The 26,579-nt window shown below is 43.9% G+C and overlaps 1 long non-coding RNA gene across 1 annotated transcript; it reads right to left on the bottom strand.

Moving 5' to 3' along the window:
- Positions 1 to 12,247: 12,247 nt before the first annotated feature.
- LOC120962829 (uncharacterized) lies at positions 12,248 to 13,908 on the bottom strand. The gene is made up of 2 exons (XR_005753847.2): positions 13,089 to 13,908; positions 12,248 to 12,692 (listed from the first exon to the last, which is right to left on the bottom strand). It is a non-coding gene; the product is annotated as an uncharacterized lncRNA (long non-coding RNA).
- Positions 13,909 to 26,579: the final 12,671 nt, after the last annotated feature.

The following is a 26,579-nucleotide window of genomic DNA, read 5'->3' as shown; positions in this document are numbered from 1 at the left end:
ATCCCAAAAGATATATAAATTTTCATGATGAAATACACTTGTATATAGGTATGTATACCACATATCTGTACATTTTATGATGAAATACATTTTGATGTGAGCCACAAAAAAATGAAATCATGATTTTCTAACACATGTACTATTCACTATATAAGTTCATGATTTTTTGGGTGAAACCACATCAAAACATGAATCATCATGAAAATTTACAGCGTCCCTATACAAACTACAGTATGTACAATTTAAAGGAATACTACTATATAAAAACTTTGTGAGAATAAAAGCATTGCTACATTCTGAAGCTGGTCCAAAGGTAACAAATAAGATTTCCATACCAATGATGAGTGAACTCTTAATAAATTGAATACTTAAAAAGCACTTAATAAATCGAAGATGCTTTATATGCATCATCTCAAATTGCTTTGCATGATTCTTCAAATAAAATCTCATATCTGCACATAACAGAACATTGGGGCATGAAATTTAAATCTGAACAAAATTAAGAAACAGTGCAGCAAAGCTATCCTAGTGACTTGGTGAGTAATGACAACCTGATAATATCATGTAGCATAGCTTTTGGAGCCAGCCATGACCTATGGATGAATATAAGCTAGCTCTGATCTGCAATACGAGGGGAGCAGCCTAGTGTGATACAAATTCGGCCACCATATGGGAATCTCATGAACAGAGACAGCTAGGGCGCCATACTCGTCATTGTCTACTACCATCTTGGCCCTGTCAAACTGTGGCGTCGAGCTTGAACTAGTACCATAAGGTGCTATACAAACAGTTTTTAACCCCTTTCCGCGACGGCATTTGGAACCGTCGCCAAGTGAGTGTGGGCAATAGGGGGTTCTTCCCACATGACCCAGAAACCGTCGTGGATGGGCGAGCGGCTACTGATGATCGCCATAGAATACACGTATGAGAAGCCGCCCAGTCCCACACGTTAGATCTCGATGTTATGTTTCTAGTCAAAGAGACATCCCAAACGATTACGCCGCTATAGTTGTGTGAAAAAGGTGGACATCCACATTTAATCTGCCGATATGTTTGTGATAGGTACGTTATCGCACACGGTTCAAGAATGTAAAATGTGTGCGGTGCCTCTACTAACCCTAATGTGTCCATTTTCATAATTGTGTGCGATTGGCACTCCTATCACACACGCACACTGGTTTGAAAATTTTGTCGTATTACCATGAATCGCACACGCATATGAGACGAAACCGTGTGTGCGTCCGTCGGGCATTGCAAACGTTTCATGTCAAAGAACCGTATGTTCTCTTTTTTTCATCGCACACGCTGTTTTCTTTCTAACCGTGTGCACATTATTTTATTCGCTCATGTATATTTTTATTTTTTCCTGTAATTTATTATTTGAATTGGAAATTTTGAAATATGAAACGTGCAATTCAAATTCTCAGCACAATGGTTCAACAACGAATCCATAAATAAAATTGTTGGTACAATATGTTCAGTAATTACAGGATTACGGCAATTAACTATGATGAACCACAATATTTATAGGCGGTAAAGGTGAAGAGACAAGTGTAAATCATTTTGACTGCTGATGGTGTTGAAGAAGCGGAATGCCCATAATGTGCCTTCCTGCATCCCATAGGCACGAACAACTTTTGTCCAACCCCTTGTGACGATTTTGCCCGCCCATCCTTCACCGCCTTCAGGAAGACTTCTAGAGCATTATCATGGTAGCATGAATTATATACTTGAACCTTAGTTGCCTCCACTCCGATCATGTAGTTTGCAAGGTAATCATCAATAAATAGCTTCGGAAACCACTGAAAAGAGAAAAATATCATATACGGATGTCTAATAGAGTAACTTCTTGTGGGCAGGGGAAAAGGCAACACATTACTTACCATCCTAAAGTTCACCGTTGTCTTGGACTAAGTGTAAATAAAGAGCTTAATTCCCATCACCCGTTTCTTTCGCCTAACAATCTTTCTTAGTTTCCTCACTTGACGCTTGTTCATGAATATCTCATTGCCCCATATGCAAAAGGGATCGAAGCGTGGATCAGTACCGCTCATATATGTACCTACAAGCAACCAGTAAATGTTAGAAGCTAAACTGAGATTGCACAAATGATGTAAAATAAAACTACGTACGTTCCTATGTACAAGTACCTTTTAGAGACTTCAATATGAACTACATACGGATGTATATAGATAGAATCTAGATTCACTCATTTTGCTCCTTATCTAGTCTATATTGGAATCTCTAAAAATACTTATATTTAGGAATAGATGGTGTATAAGACATGGGAGGCAGCTAACCTCGACGGGAAACAATAGCATCGTCATTGTAGCCCTGTGTAAGTACATGGAAAGCCAATGTTAACTACAACAGGGTTAACATCCACCTAAAATAGCAAATGGTGATAAAACGGCAGCATGTGTAGTGATATCTTCATTGCGAAAGAGTAGCACGGTAGCAAAGGGATGGATTAAAAAATGGATATAACTATTAATTGCAACAGGCTTAACAGCATCCTAATTCATGTTTTGTAAGTTTGTAGCCATTGAAATACAATTGTTTAAAAATGGATACAACTGTTAATTGCAACAGACTTAATGGCCATTGAAACCGGTACTGATAAAAATGCAATTGGCAGAGTTAAACATCACAAGGCAGGTGCTGCCATAGCAGATAATGGCCCAGTTGTCTATAAAAAGGTAGGGAAAATAGCTAAAATGTGTTAGGCATGTTTACTACAACATGCTTAATACATCGAATGTACAAAACATAGCCATTAATTGCAACTGGTATTGGTAAGATTGAACTGGTGAGTACATACTTGGCAAGTCCTGAGAGGTAGTTGCTAGGGCACTTCATCTTGGCCAGAGCCCGCCCAAAGTCAGCAGCGGCGGAGGCGAGCTGTTCCTCCGGGTCGAAGCATGGATCAGTGCAACTAACATGTGTACCTATGGGCAACCAGTAAATGGTAGAAGTTAAACTGCAATTGCACAAATGATGTGAAATACTATAAGACATGGGATGCGGCTAACCTCGACGGCAAACAACAGCATCGACCATTATGACCCTGCGTAAGTACATGGACAGGCATGTTAAGTACAACATGGTTAGCACCCACCAAAAATAGCAACTGGGCACCATCTCTAGTATATCTTCATTGCGGAGAGTAGCATGGTAGCAAAGGGACAGATTAAAAATGGACATAACTGTTAATTGCAACAGGCTTAACAGCATCCTAAGTCATGTTTGGTAAGTTTGTAGCCATTGAAATACAATTGTTTAAAAATGCATTCAACTGTTAATTATAACAGGCTTAACAGCCATTGAAACTAGTACTGCTAAAAATGCAATTGGCACAGTCAAACATCACAAGGCAGGTACTGCCAGAGCAAAGAATGGCCCAGTTGTCTATAAAAAGGTAGGGAAAGTAGCTAAAATGTGTTAGGCATGTTTACTAGAACATGCTTAATACATCGACCGTACAGAACATAGCCATTAATTGCAACTGGTATTGGTAAGATTGAACTGGTGAGTACATACTTGGTAAGTCCTGAGAGGTAGTTGGTGGGGCACTTCATCTTGGCCAGAGCCCGCCCAAAGTCAGCGGCGGTGGAGGCGAGCTGTTCCTCTGGGTCGAAGCGTGGATCAGTGCCACTGATATGTGTACCTACAGGAAACCAGTAAATGGTAGAAGTTAAACTGCAATTGCAAAAATGATGTGAAAACAGCTAACCTCGACGGCAAAAAACAGCATCAGCCGTTATGACCCTGCGTAAGTACATGGACAGGCATGTTAAGTACAACAGGGTTAGCATCCACCAAAAAATAGCAAATGGGAAGCATCTCTAGTGATATCCTGAGTCATGTATTCTAAGTTTGTTGCTGGTATTGGTGAAATTGAGCTGGACAGTTAATACTTGAACATCACACAATGTGCAGTACTGAAATAAACAAGGCACGAACATGCTTAATACATCAACCGTACAAAACATAGCCATTGCAAGTGGTATTGGTAAGATTTAGCTGGTCAGATCATACCTGTTAAGTCCTGGGGGTAGTCGCTGGGGCACTTCATCTGGGCCAGAGCCTGCACCATGTCGGCGGCAGCAGAGGCGAGGTGTTCCTCCGTGTCAACACGCATAGCCGCCATCATGCCATGGACCGCCATCAGCTCCTCGACCTCCACGTGATATGTGGTTGGGCTTGCGCGGAGATGCTCTGGAGGTAGGGTGGTGGGGATTTGGAGGAATGAGGATGCTTCGCAGGCGCCATTTAAGCAATCAGGCCGGGGCCATGATAGAGATCGGTGGGTTACCTGACTAGATCTGAGTAGAACATAGATGTGGTTGAAGTTGTGGTTGCAGCGATGGTGGTTTGAGCTGCCGGTAGGGAGGCGCTGGGGGGATACTGAGGAAATTTGATGGGTGGGGATGTGGTTGGAGCAATAAATTCTGAAATCGCGCGCCTAATGAAAATTTCACTGCCAAACTTGAAACTTGGGCGGGGGAAACACACAACACAGACGAAGCGCGTAAAATACTCGTGTGCGAGAAAACATAAAATTGGCAGATCAAAGCGCACACGGGTACGGCATAGAAACCGTGTGTTTTGTGATCTTCTAATGACAAACACAAAAAACGCACAGGGGAACACATGCTAATCAATGCTCAAAGCCCTCGAAGGATGCTCTTACCGACATTGTACGTTAATACTACAAACTTAAAGTACTACTAGTAATTTTCTCTAATACTACAAACTTAAACTACTTCTCACATGCTGCCATCGGGGCATGCTGGCCAGACACCGGCATTTTCCTTCCCGGCCTTGTAGGTGGCAGCCCACCGTGCTTCGATCTCCGCCAAGCTCTCCTCACCACGGCGTGCAGCCTCTTCTTTCTTGCAGCGGCGGGACTCTCTTTTCTTGACTGCTTTCTGCCTTTCCACTCCATCTGTGCGGCTTTGGCCGCCTCTAGATCCACCGCCCATTCGGCCATGGCTGCCTCAAAGTCCGCCCACGTAACTCTGTGGCCGCCGGCGACGATGAACTCGGTGCGGCGAGATGCCATCGCTTCCTTACCATGTGGGTGGTCGTGGGCGGCGAGGAACGCGGCGCGGCGGGATGCCATCACTTCCTTACCAGTTACTGTGTGCCGCAGTGCCATGAACGGCGCATGGAGAGAGCTCTGGGATGGAGGGCCAGGCAGCCGTACAGTGCAATGGTTTCTAAGAGCTCAATGACAAACGACATAGGAAATTTGGCTTCCCTTACAATTTTGCTCGTTCATTATCGCGCACGGTTCATCTCCATCGCTTTTGGAAACAGTGTGTTGCGTTATGATTGGCCGGAACCCCAGCCACGCGGATCGCGCGTGTGCACCATAGGATGCACCGCGATCGAACGACAATCCACGTCCCTCACATCACATCCGTGCAGCTGTAGCTGGATTGGATTTATATGCGCTAAAAAATGCACATAATCCCCTAAATATGGTAAATGAGCCTGGAAAAATGCCAAATTTGAACACGGTGATTTGCAGGGTGTATGTTCGTCATAGAAAAAAACTCCAGGGCAAAGAACGAAGAAAATTTGGATTTCCCTTTAATCTTGGTGATTTCCCTCTCGAAAGCATGGAACTTCCTTGGTGATGGTTCGATTTATGAAGGGCGTGCATGACGATATAAGCCAAACCTTCTCAAATTTTTACCAGGGCATGCTGAGGTCATACCATGGCACCATGCCAGGCGTCATGTTTTCAAGCATTTATTTCATTTTTCTATAGTTGAAAACCCAATAAACAAACATTTGTGGTTGACTATTGCCACACATTTCATCAAAATATATGTCCATTCCTTGTAAAAGGCATGAGAATTTACTAAATGGCATGAGCATGGTTTTCCAGGCCGTTCTTGTGCACCCTTTCATGCACCGATTGTTTGAACTTGAATTATGTGCATTAATGCCTAGAAAATGCACATAATCCCCTAAATATGGTAAATGAACCCAGAAAAGTGCCAAATTTGAACATGGTGATTTGCAGGGTGTATATTCACCATAGAAAAAAAACTCATGGACGAAGGACAAGGGAAATTTGGAGCACCCTTCAATCTTGGTGATTTCCCCCTCGAAGCCATGAAACTTCCTCGGTGATGGTTCGATTTATGAAAGGCGTGCATGATGACATAAGGAAAACATTCTCAAATTTTTACCAAGGCACGGTGAGGCCATACCATGGCACCACGCCATGCGTCATGTTTTCCAAGCATGTATTTCATTTTTGTATAGTTGTTAACCCAGTAAACGACGCATTTATGGTTTACTATTGCCACACATTTCCTTGAAATATCTGCCCATTCCTTGTAAAAGGCATGAGAATGTACTAAATAGCACGAGCATGGTTTTCCAGACCGTTCTTGTGCACCTTTTCATGCACCGATTGTTCGAATTTGAATTATGTGCATTAATGCCTAGAAAATGCAAATGATCCCCTAAATATGGTAAATGAGCCCGGAAAAATGTCAAATTTGAACACGTTGCATTTGAGGCAGTATGTTGATCATTGGAAAAAACTGAATGACAAAGTAGGACGAAAATTTGGGTTCCCCTTCAATCTTGGTGACTTCCCTCTCGAAAGCATGGAACTTCCTCAGTGATGGTCCGATTTATGAAGGGCATGCATGACAACATAAATCAAACCTTCTCAGCTTTTAACCAGGGCATGGTGACGCCATACCATGGCACCATGCCAGGCGTCATGTTTTTCAAGCACGTATTTCACTTTTCTATAGTTGATAACCTAGTAAATGACGCGTTTGTGGTTGACTATTGCCACACATTCCCTTGAAATCTCTGCCCATTCCTTGTAAAAGGGTTGAGAATTTACTAAATACCATGAGTATGGTTTTTCCAGACCTTTCTTGTGCACCTTTTCACGAACCGATTGTTCAAATTTGAATTATGTGGATTAATCCTAGAAAATGCACATAATCCCCTAATATGGAAAATGAGCCTGGAAAAATTCCAAATTTGAACACGTTGCATTCGAGGGGGTATGTTGATTATAGAAAAAACTAAATGACAAGATAGGAAGGAAATTTGGAATCCCGACCCCTTCAATCTTGATGATTTCCCCCTCGAAACGACGAAAGTTCCTCGGTGATGGTTCGATTTATGAATTGCATGCATGACGACATAAGACAAACATTCTCAAATTTTTACCAGGGTATGGTGAGGCCATACCATGGCACCATGCCAGGCGTTATGTTTTCCAAGCATGTATTTCATTTTTGTATATATAGTACTCAGTAAAGAAATTTCCTTGAAATATATGCCCATTCCTTGTAAAAGGCATGAGAATTTACTAAATAGCACGATCATGGTTTTCCAGACCGTTCTCGTGCACCTTTTCAAGCACCAATTGTTTGAATTTGAATTATGAGCATTAATGCCTAGAAAATGCACATAATCCCCTAAATATTGTAAATGAACCCGGAAAAGTACCAAATTTGAACACGGTGATTAGCAGGGTTTATGTTCACCGTAGAAAAAAACTCATGGACAAAGGACAAAGGAAATTTGGATTCCCATTCAATCTCGGTGATTTACTATCGCACATGATTCATCTCCGTCGCCTTTGCGAACTGTGTGTGTTCACTCACACATGCAAAAGGAAGAAAGAAAACCCTCGCCCACTTCGTCCCCACCCACTCGCCGTAGGCTCCTCCGCAACTCTGCACCTCATCAACTTCTATCGCGGCGGCCACCCTAAGCTCGACAGCTGTTGTCGGCGGGCGGAGGTCGTGCTCCAAACGGCACGGGATTTTGCCCCTACCACTTTCCACCACCTATCTACACCGACATTCTAGACTCTGGTCGACTTGGGTTTTCTGCGGGATTGGGCCGGGGATTTTTATCATGGAGAAGGTAATCAACTTAGCAAAATATTCACCCATCTCTTATCGTAGTCCGTCCATCGCTGTTAATCAATCGGCAAATATCGTCGTGGAATCATTTCTGTTCTAGCTGATTCGTGGGTGTTCACTCATGCGTCCATAGTGCGAGCACAAATCGGGCAAGTGTGGTCGCGGCCAGTCGGAAACGAAGTTCTATCTCAACCTACCATGGTCGGCATGGCCTAAATTTGTGAACATATACCGTATGTTGCTACATTATCTATTATATTTGCATCAAATCTTTGTTACATTATCTATTTTTAATTATATATTTTTGAACTTTGCTTTCATCTATATATTGATCTATTCTATCAATTACTCCCATATTTGCATCTTGCTCTGTTATTTCAATATATCTAATTTACGATCTTAATTTTCATTTCAAGCAGTACATCCCTTGCTTTGCAAGAACAGGAGTAGAAGGAAATCTTGGGCTTTACTTTATTGATGACTCCCAGGATGTCATATTGACAACACATCATGGATTTACAATGACAGTTAGCGTAAAACTTGATAAAGATGGTCACTCCTATTTTAATGCGGACCTTTGGAGAAAAATGTCTAAGTGTTATGAGCTAAAGTTGGCAATAAACTTCTAGTGCATGCATCACAACCTGGTCTAATTAACATGGATGTTTACTTCCCCAACGTCATCAGCCTATCAAAGTCTGATCGAGGTTAGTGTCCTTTCAACTTTCTCCATGCTGTCATATTACTTAGCAAAATTGGGGTATTTGTTTTGACTAATTGATCACTATTTAAGCAACCAATTGTGATTTCATTTTCTGACTCCGTTCCTAGGCAGTAACAAATTCTATTTACCAATTTATGTGCACTATATATTTTTCTGTCGTGTTCTGAATAAATAATACCTTTCTACCTTTTAAGCAGGATATGTTGGATGCATAGTGATCGATATGTATGTACCTAAGCGTACCAAATTTCACTGGAAGGACTTGAAGCATGTCATAAACTTTGTTGATAATCTGACAGAGATAGCACAGCGTATGAACACTGGATTTTGGATGGGATTAATTATACCTATGGTGCACACATTGAACAAGACCAATTGTGTGCACAAAAAGTTGGTAAAAAGTCTTATTTTAATGTTGATGCTCATAAACTATATATATCTTCAACGATATGTTACAATTGGTTTTTATTCTATATTTCAACAAAAATTGCCCGCTGTAGCAGTTCCTGGATCGATTTCCCGGTATGGTCGAATTACACTTGTGCCTGCTAATAACACCAAAGTGATTACAAGGTACTGCATTTCCCGTAGAAATGGAACCATTCAAATTAAAAAGTTCTCACTTGTCATGGCAATGCATCCATATCGGAAAATTGGAGACATTGTTCTACTCATGCTCTACCAAGGCACAAGAGGGCTCTTCCTTTTCATTGATGAGATGCCGAGTCACCGTGATCAAGCTACTTCCAGCGGATAGTTGTCGTTGTTGGCCCTTAGCCTCTTAAAATGCGCTAGCTATTACTATGTTAAGTATGTAGATATGGACCATATGGTTGTTAGCCCTTAGCCTCTTAAAATGTGATAGTTGTTACTATGTTAAGTATGTAGATTTGGACCATAAGGTTGTCAAAACCGTGTTACGAAGATCCTCCTTTTGTCGAATAGTGCAACCACTATATATATGTTAATCAAATGTTGTTACCCAAGTTCTTAAATTTTCATGGAAAGTATTAGTATCGTACACAGTTCATTGAGTTTAAGCGTGTGCCCAATGTCCAGAAGGCATTTGCATATTAACTGTCCATATTGCAAATTCACACATATGTTAACATAAGGAAACGTGTGTGTAACTTACTAATCATTGCACACGAGTACTCGCAGACGCATCGTGTGTGATACTCCTAGCCACCGCAAGCAACTAGTTTGCATTTTCCAAAGTTTTTCGTACACACAGAATCGCACACGAACTAACTGTATTAACCGTATGTATTGTAATTTCTCGTCGCAAACAGTTCATCCGAGTTGGGTGTTTGCCACGTATCACACACATCTTGTTTACACGACTGATTTGTGTTCTTTTGGCTCATCGCAAACAGTTCATCCATGTGAATTTTATGCCGCATATCACACACATCTTGTTAAGTTGAACCGTATCTGTTGTGTTCCCTAATCAAAAATAGTTCGTCCGAGTGAACCGTATGCCGTATATCACACACACCTTGATCTAGCTAACTGTTTCTGTTGCACTCCCTAATAGCAAACAGTTCATCGGAGCGAACTGTATGCCGTATATCGCACACACATTGATATGGTTGCATGTTTCTGTTGTTCTGCCTCGTCTCAAACAGTTCGAATGGATTAACCGTGTGCCTTGCATTGCACACGCAACTAAAATCTAAACCGTCTTTGATGGCTCGGCCATCGCAAACGTTTTGCACCTTTTTGACGGGTTTTTTACACCACCGTTTGCGATTAATGCATCGCACACAGTTTCATCAAAGGGTCTCTGATCGTAGTGTCGTGTTAGCAGCATCCTGCAGTAGTGTTGCAGGGAGAGTGGCGATTGGCCATAGTGGATCCCTCCTCCAGTAAGGGGAACGACACAAGCAACAACTCTCTGAACACATTTGTGAATGGTGAAAATAATAGCACACTAAACTTCCTCTAAACTTCAGTAGCAACAACTAATGTGTTTGGAGAGTTGTTGCTTGTGTCGTTCCTGTTCCTGGAACGACAGAAACAAGAACTGTCTGAACACATTCGTGAATTATGGAAAATATATCACGCTGATTTTCTTCTAAACCGCCCTTATAAGTAACAACACAAGCAGTAAAAAGGTAAGCAATCACATCATATATGGGGCTATGGGAGAAAAGGAGAACACGTTTTGAAGTTCCAGTATTTAGAATGTTCATACAAATTTCTAGTAGTTACAAAGTTCATAGAAATTTCCAGTATTTACAAAATTCCCCAAATTGCATCAAATCCATCCACATAACAGAGAAGAACGCACCGTGCTGCTCTGGATAATGGTCTTCGGGGACATGGAGGATAGCAGCAAGAGGAGGGCAGACGACCGAGGGCCCCTGCTCAATGGCGTCGGCCACTGCTCCTTGGCCACGACCACTGCGTCGGACCAATCCGACTGGGATCCGCTTCATGTTCAATGTCGTCCTCCAGCAGTGGGTCCACACAGGCATGCCACGAAGGATGGGAGGCAATGGCGACGGCTTGAGCAGGAGGACGGAGACAACACGAGGAGGAAGAGGTCGTCGCCTGCCCCGCCCAGGAGGCACCGCGTCGGCCTGAGGTGGTGACCAGACTGCGTGGCTTGTGAGGGAGGATCGTCCATGACCTACGCATGTTGGCCATCGGCGACCCATGCGACGGCAATCTCAAATTTCACGGATCGGACAACGGTGAACGCCACCTCAATCTGGCAAAAAGTTACCCTCTAGGCTCAGACCACCATGGCTCTATCCTTCTCCGCTCAGCGTGGTGGCGCCACTGCCCCAGCCGCTCAACCCGCCAAGCGACACGGCCTACCCGCTCCCAATCTCACTGCCCGCAACATGAATTGTGGCGGGGCAGCAAGGGTAAGAAACCCTAGCGACAGCCGAGCGTGGGGGTGGGGTTTGGAGTGCTGTTGCGTGAGGGAGTGCAGAGATGGAGTTGCTCCTGCGGCCGCGCCCGATGAAGAGGTCGGGCCGGCGGAGCAGTAGGGCGGCAGCGGAGCGGGAGATGGGGGCAGCGGCGGCACGAGAGATGGCGGAAAGAGAGAGGTCGCATCGGGATCGAGAGGAAGGGGCATCGTACGGGTTTTTCTTAGCGGGAGGGGTGGTGTGAAAAAATCGGACGAAAAAAACCTACGAAAAAACAGACAAAGGTGGGAGGTGGGACGAAAAAAAACAAAGAACCGAGACTACCAAGTCCTCCCTTAGGAGTAAAGATATATAAATTTTCATGATGAAATACACTTGTATATAGGTATGTATACCACATATCTGTACATTTCATGATGAAATACATTTTGATGTGAGCCACAAAAAAATGAAATCATGATTTTCTAACACATGTACTATTCACTATATAAGTTCATGATTTTTTTGGGTGCAAACCACATCAAAACATGATTCATCATGAAAATTTACAGCGTCACTATACAAACTACAGTATGTACAATTTAAAGGAATACTACAATATAAAAACTTTGTGAGAATAAAAGAATTGCTACATTCTGAAGCTGGTCCAAAGGTAACAAATAAGATTTCCATACCAATGATGAGTGAACTCTTAATAAATTGAATACTTAAAAAACACTTAATAAATTGAAGATGCTTTATATGCATCATCTCAAATTGCTTTGCATGATTCTTCAAATAAAATCTCATAGCTGCACATAATAGAACATTCGGGCATGAAATAAATCTGAACAAAATGAAGAAAAAGTACAGCAAAAGCTGGCCTAGTGACTTGGTGGGTAATAATAACCTGATAATATCATGTGGCGTAGCTTTTGGAGCCACCCATGACCTATGGATGAATATAATCTAAGTCTGATCTGCAATACGAGGGGAGCAGCCTCGTGTGGTTCAAATTCGGCCACCATACGGAAATCTCATGAACAGAGACAGCCAGGGCGCCATACTCGTCATCGTCGACTACCACCTTGTCCTTGTCAAATTGTGGCGTCGAGCTTGCAGGCAGAGTGGCGAATGGCCATAGTGGAGCCCTCCTCCAGTAAGGGGAGCGACACAAGCAACAACTCTCTGAACACATTTGTGAATGGTGAAAATAATATCACACTAAACTTCTTCTAAACTTCAGTAGCAACAACTAATGTGTTTGGAGAGTTGTTGCTTGTGTCGTTCATGTTCATGGAACGACAGAAACAAGAACTGTCTGAACACATTCGTGAATTATGGAAAATATATTACACTGATATTCTTCTAAACCGCCCTTATAAGTAATAACACAAGCAGTAAAAAGGTAAGCAATCACATCATATATGGGGCTATGGTAGAAAAGGATAACACGTTTTGAAGTTCCAGTGTTTAGAATATTGATACAAATTTCTAGTAGTTACAAAGTTCATAGAAATTTCCAGTATTTACAAAACTCCCCAAATTGCATCAAATCCATCCACATAAGAGAGAAGAACGGACCGTGCTGCTCTGGATAATGTTCTTCGGGGACGTGGAGGATAGCAGCAAGAGGAGGGTAGGCGACCGAGGGCCCCTGCTCGATGGCGTCGACAACCACTCCTTGGCAACGACCACCGCGTCAGACCGCTCCGGCTGAGATCCGCTTCATGTTCAATGTCATCCTCCAGCCGTGGGCCCACACAAGCATGCCATGAAGGATGGGAGGCGATGGCGATGGCTTGAGCGGGAGGACGGAGACAACCCGAGGAGGAAGAGGTCGTCGCCTGCCCCGCCGAGGAGGCACCGCGTCGGCCTGAGGTGGTGAGCCATACTGCATGGATTGCGAGGGAGGATCGTACATGACCTACGCATGTTGGCCATCGGCGACCTGCGACGGCAATCTCAAATTTCATGGATCAGACGACAGTGAACGCTACCTCGATCTGGCACAACGCTACCCTCCAGGCTCGGACCACCACGGCTCTATCCTTCTCCTCCGCCCAGCGTAGTGGCGCCACTGCCCCAGCCACTCAACCCGCCAAGCGACACGGCCGACCCGGTCCCATCCTCACTGCCCGCAACACGAATCGCAGCGGGGCAGCGAGGGTAAGAAACCCTAGCGGCAGCCGAGCGTGGGGGTGGGTGTTTGGAGTGTTGTTGCGTGAGGGAGTGGAGAGGTGGAGCTGCTCCTGCGGCCGCGCCCGATGAAGAGGTCGGGCCAGCGGAGCAGTAGGGCCGGCGGCGGAGCGTGAGATGGGGGCAGCAGCGGCACGGGAGATGGGGGAAAGAGAGAGGTCGCATCAGGATCGAGAGGAGGGGGCGTCGTATGGTTTTTTCTTAGTGGGAGGGGTGTTGTGAATAAATCGGACGAAAGAAACCTACGAAAAAAACCAGACAAAGATGGGAGGTGGGACAAAAAAACCTCGAACGGAGACTACCAAGTCCTCCCTTAGGAGTAGAGATCCATTCAAAACTATATTTCTTGTATTCCGACATGTCCGTTGTCGAAGCCTGTAGTACGCCCGGGGGCTACGCTACACTCGGGGGCTGCAGCTCATTCGGAATGACACTCTCTTGAGTGGTCAGGTACTTCATCACCAGTCAGATCCTTCACTTCAACAAGTACATTTGATCCGCCACTTTGACAAGTTACATAATCACTCAGACACTTTGCGCGCCATCATCGTTCCTGCTCAGACTCAGTTGTCGCGTCGCGTCACAACCATACTATGCCGACCTCGTCGCTACATCAGCTTCGAAAGCATATGGCTAACTCCTTTGAGGACCATTTTTGCCACTCGGCTGCCTCACACGTCGTCACTCGGCCACCCCATGTGTCGCCACTTGGCTGGACACGTAGTCTTTCACTCGGCTGCCCCACGCGTCGTCACACGGGCCGCCCCGCGCGTCGCCACTCAGTTGTGCATGTCTTCACCACTCGGCCGCACCGCGCATCGCCACTCGGTTGTGCACGTCTTCACCACTCGGTCGCCCCGCGCGTCGTCACTCGGCCACCCCGCATGTCGTCACTCGGCCACCCCGTGCATCACCGCTTAGGTGGACACGTAGTCCTTCACTCGGCCACCTCTCACGTCATCACTCGGCCGCCCCACGCGTCGCCACTCGGTTGCGCATGTCTTCACCACTCGGCCGCCCCGCGTGTTGATACGTCTCCAACGTATCTATAATTTTTGATTGTTCCATGTTGTTATATTATCAATCTTGGATGTTATATAATCATTTTATAGTCATTTTATATCATTTTTTGATACTAACCTATTGACATAGTGCCAAGTACCAGTTGTTGTTTTTTGCATGTTTTTACATCGCAGGAAATCAATACCAAATGGAGTCCAAATGCAACGAAATTTTACGGAGATTTTTTTGGACCAGAAGACACCCAATGGGCCAAGGCTGCGCCTCGGGGGTGCTCTGAGGGGAGCACAACCCACCAGGGCGCGCCAGGAGGCCCAGGCGCCCCCTGGTGGGTTGTGACCACCTCGGGTGTCCCCGGGCCGCCTCTTTGCTCTGTAAATACCCCAATGTTCCAGAAACCCTAGGGGAGTCGACGAAAATCAACTCCAGCCGTCGCAGAGTCCAGAACCACCAGATCCAATCTAGACACCATCACGGAGGGGCTCACGACTTCCATTGGTGCCTCTCTGATGATGCGTGAGTAGTTCTTTGTAGACCTTCGGGTCCGTAGTTAGTAGCTAGATGGCTTCCTCTCTCTCGCTGAATTCTCAATACAATGGTCTCTTGAAGATCCATATGATGTAACTCTTTTTGCGGTGTGTTTGTTGGGATTGGATGAACTTTGAGTTTATGATCAGATCTATCTTTTTATATCCATGAAAGTTATTTGAGTCTCTCTGATCTCTTTTATGTGTGATTGCTTATAGCCTCGTATTTCTTCTCCGATATTTGGGTTTTGTTTGACCAACTTGATCTTTTTATCTTGCAATGGGAAGAGGTGCTTTGTAGTGGGTTCAATCTTACGATGCTTGATCCCAGTGACAGAAGGGGAACCGACACGTATGTATCATTGCTACTAAGTATAAAACGACGGGGTCAATCTCTACATAGATAGATCTTGTCTACATCATGTCATTTTTCTTATTGCATTACTCCGTTTCTCCATGAACTTAATACACTAGATGCACGCTAGATAGCGGTCAATGTGTGGAGTAATAGTAGTAGATGCAGGCAGGAGTCGGTCTACTAATCTTGGACGTGATGCCAATATAATTATCATTGCCTGGATATCATCATGATTATTTGAAGTTCTATCAATTGCCCAACAGTAATTTTTTACCCACCGTTTGCTATTTTTCTCGAGAGAAGCCACTAGTGAAACCTACGGCCCTCGGGTATCTTTCTCATATTATTTGCCTTTGCGATCTATTTTTCCTTTGCCTTTTATTTTTAGATCTATTAAACCAAAAATACAAAAATACCTTGCTGCATTTTATTCCTATTTATTTTATTTGGCGTTCGATCTATCAATCTATTACAACTTTCTCCCGTTCACGTGCCAATTTCTAGCGCCGTTACCCGAAAGGGATTGACAACCCCTTTAACACGTCGGGTTGCGAGTTGTTGTTATTTGTGTGCAGGTGTTGTTTATGTTGTGTTGCTTGTTTCTCCGATTGGTTCGATCACCTTGGTTTCATCACTGAGGGAAATACGTACCGATGTTGTGCTGCATCATCCCTTCCTCTTTGGGGAAATACCGACGTAGCTTCGAGCCGCATCAAAAGGAATTTCTGGCACCGTTGTCGGGGAGGATCTTCAACATATACCAGGTTCCTAATTACAAATCTCTTCTCCTCGCCATTTGCATTATTTGCCATTTGCATCTCGTTTTCCTCTACCCCACTTCGCAAAAATTTGTCGTTTTCATTCGCCCCTCTTTTTCGTTCGCCTTTTTCTCGTGAGATCTATCCTTTGTTTGCAATCATGAGTGATTTTGGTATGGCACCAATAGATGATGGCCTAACTCCTAAGATTGGACATACGGGCAATCTGGATGCTATTACTTTTATCTTGGGGCAAGGGAATGTTATGGGAAAAGAACATATCCAAGAGTTTTTCAATTGTGTGGGAAATCTAAGTCTTGATGATGCTCCTATACTTAGAACTACTAGATCTTATGTGGACGCTATTTCAGCACTAGTTTTGAAACTTGAAACTAAATTTATCCGTACCCATCCTACTTTGCAAAGATTGTTTGTTGAGCTTCCCGTTATAAAGAATCCCAAAGCTAAAAAGTTAGCTACTCTCGTTCTTATGAATGAATTTGACTACATAATACGGGAAGCTAGGGAAATCTTTGATTTTTATGGTATGAATCCCAGTGATAGATGTAATTATTTACAATAGTGATTATGCGCTAAGGCATTTGCTTGGGGATAATAAAATCTTTGATGAAAATCTTTAAAAAGAAGTCCCAATTTTAGATATAAGCCAACAAGTTTTCAATAATGTTAATCAACATCACTCTTGGATTGTTGCGGGAAATCAAAGGGGTTATGATGAAAACCAACTTAGGATTGCTAAGGTTTCTATGGATAATATGTTTTATGTTGTCTTTGGAAAACCCCATGATGAAAACACCTCTAAGAAAATTAAGAAGAAGGATGACAAAATTTAGATCCTTGCTTTATGCTTAGCTAAGAGCATAAAACTATAGCGCTTGTTGGGAGGCAACCCAATGAATAAAATTTATTTTTTCTTTTTGCTTCCTACTCTTGAGTGTTAGCACAATTATGCTACTGCTATGATTGTGTTATTTGTGTTTAGTTAGTGTTTGTGCCAAGTAAAGCCTTTAGGATCTTCTTGGGTGATAGTTGTTTGATCCTGCTGAAAAACAGAAACTTTTGCACTCACGAAAACAATTCTCATTTTTTAGCAGGGCCTGATAAAATGCCAATTCTTTTTGCAGAGGATTAATATACAAATTTCTCAGGTCGTCCAAATTTTCAGAATTTTTTGAGTTTTAGAAGTATTCGAAATATCTAGATTGCTACAGACTATTTTGTTTTTTGATAGATTCTGTTGTGTTTGCGTTGTGTGCTTGTTTTGATGGCTCTATGGTTTTCTTTGATGAGTTTTTGCCATAGAAAAGTTGGAATACCGTAGATATAATGCAAGAACAAAATATGAATTGGTTTGCTACATTACTTATAGTAGTGATTTGTTTTCTTATACTAACGGATCTCACAAAGGTTTTGTTGAGTTTTGTGTGATTGAAGTTTTCAAGTTTTGGGTTAACTTATGTTGGATGAAGGAATAAGGAGTAAGAAGAGCCTAAGCTTGGGGATGGCCCGGCATCCCAAGCTATTATCCAAAAGAGAGCAAGCAACTAATCTTGGGGATGCCCCGAGTGGCATCCCCTCTTTCTTCTAACGACCATCGGTATTTTACTCGAAGCTATATTTTTATTCGTCACATACTATGTGTTTTGCTTGGATCGTCCTGTATGATATGAGTCTTTGCTTGTTTTATTTTGTGATTTAAGTCTTGATTCCTTGTTGGACACAACTATTTGAGAGAGCCAAAATTATGTCATGACTTGTTAGAATTTCTCTCTATGTTTCCTTAAATTTTTATGAGCTATGGACTTGCCAAGTGCTTCACTTATATCATTTTGAGCACGGTGTGCTTTATTATTTTTGAAGAAATGCTCTCTTGATCCACTTAGATTTATCTGAGAGTTAGTAAAATTTTCAAGAAATTCTCTCTTGCTTCACTTAAATTAATTTGAGAGAAAGAAATATTATGCTCAGGATCTTCACTTATATTTGTTTGAGCTTATCAAAAGCAACATATGCAAATTAGTTCCAAAGTGATATATATCCAAGAAGGATATACTAAAACTTTCATGAAAATCATTGGACAAAATAAACTTGATTTTTAGTAATAGTTTTGAGATATGATGATGTGGTATGTGAGTCATGTTGATGAGTAATTATGCTTTAGTAAGAATATTGGTGTTAAGGTTTGTGATTCCCTATGCAAGCACGAAAGTCAATAATTATGCAATGAAATTATATCCTACTTGTGGTGCATTATTCGGTGTTAATTATGCATAATGCTCGCTTATGATATTATTCGTTTCTTGGTTGGTCTCTTCTCAATCTTTTGCTAGCCTTCATTTTGCACTAAGTATGATCACTACTTGTGCATACAAAAACCTTTAAACCAGTTTTTCCACATGAGTCCACTATATCTACCTATTTGTTGTATTCTTTTGCCGCTCTAAGCAAATTTGTATGTGCCATCTCTAATTTTCAAAATAAACTTCTCTTTTGTGTGTTCGTACCGCTCGCGGAGCAGTGAGGGGTGGCTAATATTTTCCATGCTAGATGTGTTATTCTCACGATGAGTGTTTATTCACTTGTCATTCCACGAGAGTAAGGCAAATGTATTAGGGATGCCCAGTCCCGAAATGAAAAATGAATTTACTTCATGTTGTCAAATAATAAATTCCTTGGAAAGTGTTGGTATGGAGGGCAACCGTGGATACGGCTAGCCATGGAAAATGAAAGTATGGTTGAAAAAGGAATAAACTTTATTTTCTGTTTGGGAACCACCTATGATATATCTAGCATGGAAAGTGTTGGGAACTCTAAGTCATTTTCGTTGGTGGGAAAGATACACCTCCCAAAATGTTTTTATCTCTCAGTTTTTCGCTTTGAGGTCTCGCACCTCTACAAATCCCTACTTCCCTCTGCGAAGGGCCTTTCTTTTACTTTATGCAATTTTCACTTTTGAATTTGAGTCTCCATTTTCTCTTATAAAAGCACCAACTAGGAGGCAATATGATCGTACTTGACTATTGGGTGTAGGTAATATGCGAGTGTGTTTCATGAATGGATCAATGATTGAGCATGATGGGCTAGGGATAGCTTATTTTAGCGTTGATATTTTGAAAGACATGGTTGCTTGTTGATATGCCTGAGTATTTAAGTTGTCATGTTGAAACTAGACTATTGCTTTGACCAACATAAAAGTCCAAATGTCCATGCTATAAAGAAAATAAATATTAGATGACATGTTAGGCAGCATTCCACATCAAAAATTCTGTTTTTATCACTTACCTACTCGAGGACGAGTACGAGTTAAGCTTGGGGATGCTGATACGTCTCCAACGTATCTATAATTTTTTTATTGTTCCATGCTGTTATATTATCAATCTTGGATGTTTTATAATCATTTTACAGTCATTTTATGGTACTAACCTATTGACATAGTGCCAAGTGCCAGTTGCTGTTTTCTCCATGTTTTTTACATCGCATGAAATAAATACCAAATGGAGTCCAAATGCAACGAAACTTTACGGAGATTTTTTTGGGACCAGAATACACCCAAAGGGCCAAGGCTGCGCCTTGGGGGGGTGCTCCGAGGGGAGCACAACCCACCAGGGCACGCTAGGAGGCCCAGGCGCCCTGGTGGGTTGTGCCCACCTCGGGTGCCCCCGGACCGCCTCTTTGCTCTGTAAATACCCCAATATTCCAGAAACCCTACGGGAGTCGACGAAAATCAATTCCAGCCGCCGCAGAGTCCAGAACCACCAGATCGAATTTAGACACCATCACGGAGGGGTTCACCACTTCCATTGGTGCCTCTCCGATGAAGCGTGAGTAGTTCTTTGTAGACCTTTGGGTCCGTAGTTAGTGGCTAGATGGCTTCCTCTCTCTCGCTGAATTCTCTATACAATGGTCTCTTGGAGATCCATATGATGAAACTCTTTTTGCGGTGTGTTTGTTGGGATCGGATAAACTTTGAGTTTATGATTAGATCTATCTTTTTATATCCATGAAAGTTATTTGAGTCTCTTTGATCTCTTTTATGCGTCATTGCTTATAGCCTTGTATTTCTTCTCCGATATTTGGGTATTGTCTGGCCAACTTGATCTATTTATCTTGCAATGGGAAGAGGTGCTTTGTAGTGGGTTCGATCTTACGGTGCTTGATCCCAGTGACAGAAGGGGAACCGACACGTATGTATCGTTGCTACTAAGGATAAAACGATGGGGTCTATCTCTACATAGATAGATCTTGTCTACATCATGTCATCATTCTTATTGCATTACTCCGTTTCTCCATGAACTCAATACACTAGATGCATGCTGGATAGCGGTCGATGTGTGGAGTAATAGTAGTAGATGCAGGCAGGAGTCGGTCTACTAATCTTGGACGTGATGCCTATATAATGATCATTGCCTGGATATCGTCATGATTATTTGAAGTTCTATCAATTGCCCAACAGTAATTTGCTTACCCACCGTTTGCTATTTTTCGAGAGAAGCCACTAGTGAAACCTACGATCCCTGGGTCTCTTTCTCATATTATTTGCCTTTGCGATCTGTTTTTCCTTTGCCTTTTTTTTCAGATCTATTAAACCAAAAATACAAAAATATCTTGCTGTGTTTTATTCTTATTTATTTTATTTGGCGTTCGATCTATCAATCTATTACAACTTTCTCCCGTTCACGTGCCAATTTCTAGCGCCGTTACTCGAAAGGGATTGACAACCCCTTTAACACGTCGGGTTGTGAGTGGTTGTCATTTGTGTGCAGTTGATGTTTACGTTGTGTTGCTTGGTTCTCCTACTAGTTCGATAATCTTGGTTTCATTACTGAGGGAAATACTTACCGTTGTTGTGCTGCATCATCCCTTCCTCTTTGGGGAAATACCGACGTACCTTCGAGCCGCATCACGCGCCGCCACTCGGCTATGCACGTCTTCACTACTCGGCCGCCCCGCGCGTTGCCACTCGGCTGCGCACGTCTTCACCACTCAGCCGCCCCGCGTGCCGCCACTCGGCTGTGCACGTCTTCACCACTCAGCCGCCATGCACGTGGCCACTCGGTTGTACACATCCTCGCCCCTCGTCCGCCACGCACGTCGCCACTCGGTTATACACATGATCGCCCCTCGGCCGCCCCGCGCGTCAGCATCAGTTGGACGTGTCTACACCGCCAACACGGGAACGACTAAGTTACTCATATGATCAAACCTCATATCGCACTCTGTAGCGAGTTTACCTCTTTCGAGCATCACTCCGGGGCTTCGCACAGCCGAGGGCTATGCCACCCTCAGGGGTTACGCCCATTTGATCAACTGTCCGCTTGGACGATCACCCAACTCATTACCTGAAGTCATCTTCAGAGCGGCAAAAGGGTGAAAACGACACTCCTCTACGGCTATACTTGGCCCTTCTTCTAGGCTCCAAGGCATCAGTTTCACAAACTTGGACTCGGAGATGGCATGTGCTGCTGTTCTCCCCGGATAATGAGTGGCCTCTCTCTGAAGAGTCATTCCACGCGCTAGCCTGGCCACTCGGGTTTCATGGCACGTCCACACCGGACCACTAGTCTATCTCCTCCGGGAGACATACGAGTGCCACCAAGTTCTTCCTTGCAGTCAACATACCTTGATCATTCAGGAAGCACGTCCACTCGGACAAATAGCCCTTTCATGCAAAAGAGTGAAAACAACGCTCCTCTACGGATACACTTGGCCCTCCTTCTAGCTCCAAAACCTATGGGAGCGTCGTCAGTCGGCATGTTCCTCACTCAGCCTTCTACTTTTTCATAAAATATGCTCAATACCTAATGCTCACTCTTCATCTCCAAATCGGTCCCAAACCGATTGTATGGTTAGCAAGAGCAAAAGCTAACGGTCAATATAAGAAGTATTACTGGAATGATTACTCCATGGAGTGTCTAGCTTTTTTCTACAGTCGGCAGTTTTGAGGCCAAATTCATTCATCGTGTCGAGTGCACGAAGATTCGCCTACTTGACCTAGTTTAAGGCTGAATTTATTTACCGTGCCAAGTGCACGAAGATCAGTCCGACTAATTCAGCTCCATGCTGAGCTTATTTACCATGCCGACTGCATGAATGTTTACCAGGAGACTTAACCCCCTTGCCACACTCATCAGTCCGACAGAGGCTCGGGGACTACACCCAGTGGGTGCACTCAGCATGCCCCTACTGGAAGAGAACTCAGAAAGAAACATTCTGCTCGGTCAAGTCCAGCACCAACATTCAAGTACAGCAAAACCTATAGACTCCAACCGACTACCAAGTCGAGGCCGAACAAGCTTGACCAATACCAGATCCTCAAGTACTACTCGACCTCTGAGTCAGAGAGGAGCAATTCCGATCAGTACCAGCTAAGAAGATTTTTAGTTCTCTCAAACCCCCGCAGACAGCCCGAAGTCGACGGTAGTCTCGGGGACTACACCCAGTGGGTGCACTCAGCGTGCCCCCACTGGAGTAATCTCCACTCGGTACGGCCTGACTGGTCCGAGTGACGAGCAAAAAACAAACAAGTTCTAAGACTCCCGTCGACTACCAAAAAATCCTATAAGGTGAGTTTAACGCTCCTTCATGGACCTGTTTTGAGCCTTCTTCTAGGACTCAAAGCGTGAAACTCACAAGTTTGGATCTAGAACCGACTCGTATTGACGTTCCTCCGGGATAATAATGGCATCTCTCTGAGAGAGCAGTCCATGCGTCAATCTTGTTGGCCAGATTTAATGACACACCCATACTCAGATCACGAGTTAACCCCTTCCGAGAGATGAACGAATGTCACCAAGTTCCTCCTCACGGGCACTTACCCCATATCGGTGGGGAAGCACAATGCCAGAATCCATTGAGATTTTGTTCAAACCTTGGTTCTCTGAAAGCACGATGATAGGTACCGAGTATTTCCGTAATCACTCGGGCCAAATTATGTCTTTCACAAACTCGTTTTGCAAAATCCCAACAGATTCGGAGGCTAATCTTGGGGATACACATAACGGGTAGGCCCACGAAGGGTCAAAATATCGTAAAGCATGGGGTCCACACAGCAGGTGGGTCTAGATAAATCTCATTCAGACATACTATCCACTTGGACGATCAACGTACCATCCACTCGAACGACATGCAACCCCTCGGCTATATGACTCACTCGGGCGTGTGAAGACCAACAGTCGGCAAGGCAGTTGAAACGTCATTCGCATAGTGGAGGTTTCATAGCAGGCTGATATTATGGCATTGATGCTCTAATTTGTAACATAAGAGGTGAGGGGGTGGCGCACTCTATATAAGCCACCCCCACTGCATAGCTCGACAGGTTCTCATTCTTCTCCCTCGACTCTCTCGGCATTAGTCTCAGGACTTAGCTCTGGCATGGGGATCTGTTCTCCTCTCTCTCTCTCTCATTGTAATCTCCGGATAGATACTCAGATAAAACAAAGCCTCTCCAGCGCATGAGACGTAGGGCTGTTATCTCCACCGCGAGAGGCCCGAACTCGCTAAAACCATCGTGTCACCCATATGCATCTCGATAGATCATGCTCCTTTACCCTATCCCTTATTGTTGTCGGAATCGTTCCCACGACACTACTGTCTCTACTCCTCGATGGATCGCCAGGCGACGAGATCCTATAGCTCCTTCTTCAATTACTCACGACTGTGCTTGACAGCAACCATAGATTCCTCCACCTCCTGCTCGTGCTCGATCTGGAGCTTCCTCAAGTCACCCATCAGTTCCTCGACGACCGCTTTCAACGTCATCCCCAAGGCACTACTCTGCTCGTGGAGCTTCTTCTAGCCGACGACCTCCTCCTCCATCTCGGCGAGCGTATTGAGGAGCTTCGGATTGTCACCCATGAGTTGCTCGACGAGCCGGTCGCCTTCTCAACTGAGGCATCGCTAATATCGAGCAGCTTCATGAAGCCGTCGACCAGCTCCTGGTGCTTAATTAGGCTAGCGAGAATGTCGTCATCGCTGGCCAAGGACTTCAGCACCGCCAGCTTGTCGCAATCACACGCGGCGAGTGCACTTGTGACAGCCCTTGTGTGCCAGTGAGAGCTCGTTCGAGGGCTCCGCGGCGCGCTAGGACATCTCTGCTGCGGCTGTCGCGTAGCAGCGGGATCTCTCTAGTGCTTCCGCGGCTTTGTCTTTGCTCCTTGGTTATATGTCGACCCGAAACTCCTCCTATCGGTCATGGCGGAACGACTTGACAGGAAATACCTATTTCGTGGGTGATGAGGAGAGGAACTGTGAAGTAATTTTATAGTGGGTAGTTTTTATAGCCCGGTGATAAGTGTGAACACATTTAGGTTTGATCGGTGTTAACAGATTTGCAATTACTTATTGCGTTGTAATCTGGAATGTGACGAGAAACAAGGTCAAAATTTATTGATGGTTCTGGGATCAAAGCCCGAAACACACCTTCATATGGCTGCCCGTTTCTGTTGTTATGGCTCATCGCAAACAGTTCTGATGGATCAATTGTATGCCACGCATCACACACGCATTGGAAGCCCGAAACGGTTCCCAGATGGCGTACATGGGCCCACATTCTAAGATGTCCGTGTACGTGTTTGTCCACGATCACACACGGTCCAGATATCACCATCATTTCTGATGGATGCACCGTCGCGCCTCCCACGGGGTGCTAGAAGGTTGACTGGAATTGCAATATGTAGGTGTGGTCGCCCGCTGTTGAGGCGGCCGCGGCGCGCACTCCCCGTCGTTGAGGTGGCCGCGACGCGCCCTGCTCGCGTCCGTCCGCGCATTTTTCTCGCCATTGATGTGGCCGCGGCGCGCTCTGCTCTGGCATCCCTGCACGTGCTCTGCTCGCCGTTGAGGCAAATTTACAATGGCAACGGTTAATAATTGTCTTATATATTCAGGATAATTTAAAATGCTACATCTTGATCACACACACCTTGATCTGGCTAACCATTTATGTTGCATTCTCTAATAGCAAACAGTTCATCGGAGCGAATTGTATGCCGTATATCGTACACACCTTGATATGGCTGCCCATTTATGTTGTTCTGTGTCATCGCAAACAGTTCGTATGGATCAACCATATGCCCTGCATTGCACACGCAACTAAAATATCAACCATGTTTGTTGTATCCGCCGTCGCAAACGTTTTGCATCTTTTTTATGGTTTTTTATCACCGTTTCTGATTAATTGCACATAGTTTCGTCAAAGGGTCTCTGATCGTAGTGTCGCGTTAGCAGCATCCTGAAGTAGTGATAGAACGTGGTATTGAGTTTTGACCACTTGGTTCATGTCAACTTTAACTTAGTAATGGTCAACTTTAACGACGGGGTTCAAACATATTGCTTGGTCTTACTTTGTCTACATTATGTCATCTCGCTTAAGGCGTTACTCTGTTTGTCATGAACCTAATACTTTGAGATGCATGTTGGATAGCGGTCTTGGGGTGGAGTAATAGTAGTAGATGCAATTTATTACGATCTACTTGTCACGGACGTAATGCCATATGAATCATGCCACGAAGAATCATAATCATAACTATGTGATATTCTCCATTAGTACTAAAAATGAAATTTCTCAATGTTTTTATGTTCTTTTATTTTATTTTATTTATATATCTATCACTATCGGATTTAATCCTTGCAATTGGCGAGAACAAGGGGATTGACAACCCCTTCGTTGGGTGCAAGCATTTGCTTTGTGTGTGTGTGCAGGTACCGTTCATGTTGTTTGTGTGGAGTCTCCTACTAGTTCAAAAAACCTTGGTTCTAATGTCCTCTACTATACTACATCACCCTTCCTCTTCAGGGAATCCCAACACTATCACAAGTAGCAATAAGCTACATGGCTGCCCCAGCCAATCCTGTGAGTTGTGAAGCCCAGCCAAGCCGCCAACATGGTCTCCTGCTGTCATTATTTCTTTCGTTGCCGAATAGCTCTATCGTTGAGTATTAAATTGCATACTCTTGTAATCGTGTTGTAAACTCTGTTCTAGTAATGAAGTCATGTTTGGAGCAATGCATTATGAGTCTGGTGCGTGCCGAGAAGTTATCCTGGGTCGACATGTGCAGGCACCCGTCTGAGTTTGATCAGGGTGCCACAAACATGTTTTCTTCTTATCAGGTCGCAAGAACTACACCATGTTGATGGGAAACGGGTCACATGCTTCTTTTCATGGTGTTAGTATGGTTGATCTGAAGTTTACTTCGG

The sequence above is a fragment of the Aegilops tauschii genome, chromosome 4, assembly GCF_002575655.3.
Source record: "Aegilops tauschii subsp. strangulata cultivar AL8/78 chromosome 4, Aet v6.0, whole genome shotgun sequence".
Classification (NCBI taxonomy): domain Eukaryota; kingdom Viridiplantae; phylum Streptophyta; class Magnoliopsida; order Poales; family Poaceae; genus Aegilops; species Aegilops tauschii.
The sequence above is the reverse complement of the archived record's forward strand: the minus strand, read 5'-3'. Positions and strand labels throughout refer to the sequence as shown.